Raw genomic sequence first — 2,044 nt, 5'->3', positions numbered from 1 at the left:
TAAATTAATAAAATTATTATAATGGCTGAGTGATGTTCCAATATGCTCATGTTCCATAAATTATTTAATCATTCTTTCCTGCTAAACATGTAGGTTTCTTTTTTTTTTTTGCTATTATAAATAAATCTTCCATGAAGATCCTAGTACCTAGATTTTTATGCAGCACTTTCCTAGAACTGCAATTACTGAATGAAAGGGTATAAATATTTTGAAGGCTATTGATAAACATTGCTAAATTGCTTCCCAGAAAGGGATAGGAATTTATGGCCCCTTCAGTGGCACATCTTGGGAAAGATAAGTGTTACAGTCTCTGCAAAACTGAGTATTTTTAGTTTGTGACCTCTCAGTTCATTATCATTATTGAGGTAGGACTTTTTATATCTTTATTGGCCATTTGTATTTCTTCTTTTGTGAATGTTCACAGCCTTTTTTTTTTCCTTTTTGGTGTTCATCTTTTTTCTTACATATTAATACTAAGTATATAACACCTTTCCTGTTCATTTGTTTTGTAAATATTTTCCCCGGGTTTATCATTTAATTTGGTTTTTTGACAAACAGAGCGCTTACGAATTTTATGCTTAGAAATATTTCTTGATCAGGGAAATAGTTACCAACATTTTCTTCTACAGATCTCAGTGAATAAATGCATATTTATATAGATGCAACTTGGCTGGGCACAGTGGCTCAGGCCTGTAATCCTAGCACTCTGGGAGGCTGAGGTGGGAGGATTGCTTGAGTTTGAGACCAGCCTGGACAAGAGTAAGACCCCGTCCCTAACAAAAATAGAAAAAATTAGCCGGTGGTGCTTGCCTATAGTCCCAGCTACTCAGGAGGCTGAGGTGGGAGGATCGCTTGAGCCCAGGAGTTTTAGGTTTCAGTGAGTTATGATGAAGCCACTGCACCCTAGCTTGGTGACACAGTGAGACCCTGTCTCAAAAGAAAAGTGTGTGTGTGTGTGTGTGTGTGTGTGTGTGTGTGTGTGTGTGTGTATATGTATATATAGGAACCTGACTTGGAATTATCAAAACTACGCTACTTTTATAGCATATATTCTTTATACCCGATACAGGATAATATAAAAAACATATTGGCAGTTCCCACCTTTGTAGGGCAAAACATTTTACAAAGCAAACGATGTGGCATAGCCTCTCACAAAAGCCCACCCCACCCCCAAACTAACAAAACCCATTTCCATCCTGCATTCAAAAATACGGTGGGTCTTAGGCTGGTATCACTGGGTTTCTCCTAGCTCCAGGTAGAGATTTTCCTTCACCCCAAACTTTCCCTGGTTCAATACCTTGGGGACATTCTCTGATCCTAAGTAAGGTTACTCTGGCATGTAGGATTTGGGACATATGTATACTAAAAAATTGTTGTTTTTCTAACTTCAAGTTCAACCGCAAGTTCTTTATTTTTATTTGTTAAATCTGGCAACCCTATTTCTGAGGTTTTCTCTCAGTTTTAATGTTGGTGCCCCCATCCCAGGAGTACCCACAGGAAGCAGCAGACAGACCTGGCCCCTCTGGAATACCACATAAAAGAATTTACCTGTTTATTTCTAAAGAGGACTCTCATGGTCAAGGTGCAGCTGTCTCCTCGTGCCCCAGAGACATTTTTGAAAGCGCCCACTGCATTTACCTTTTCTACACAGACCAACCATAAGCTTATAAACCTCAGCTCTTCACCCAGTCCTCATGGGTTGCTTCCGGGCTTCCTGCACCTCCTTGTCCTTCTTCCTTTTTCTAGCAGCCACAAGGCTGCTCTTGGGCCTGCAGATCTGGGCAGGTTCTGTCGAGTGTGCACCACTGCCTCGCTCAGGTGCCCTCAGTCCACTGCATGCTCCTGTTTGGCCAATCTCTTAGTTCCCCTGTGGCCTCTTTCTGCCTTTAACACACTATTTTCTGTCCTACAGAACTTTTTTTATTTATTTTTATTTTTTTATTTTTTTTTTTGAGACAGAGTCTCTTGCTCTGTCGCCCAGGTTAGAGTGCAATGGGGTCATCACAGCTCACAGCAACCTCAAAGTCCTGGGCTCAAGCAATCC

The sequence above is a fragment of the Propithecus coquereli genome, unplaced genomic scaffold, assembly GCF_000956105.1.
Source record: "Propithecus coquereli isolate 6110/MARCELLA unplaced genomic scaffold, Pcoq_1.0 Scaffold578, whole genome shotgun sequence".
NCBI classification, from domain to species: domain Eukaryota; kingdom Metazoa; phylum Chordata; class Mammalia; order Primates; family Indriidae; genus Propithecus; species Propithecus coquereli.
Note: the sequence above shows the minus strand (reverse complement) of the source record.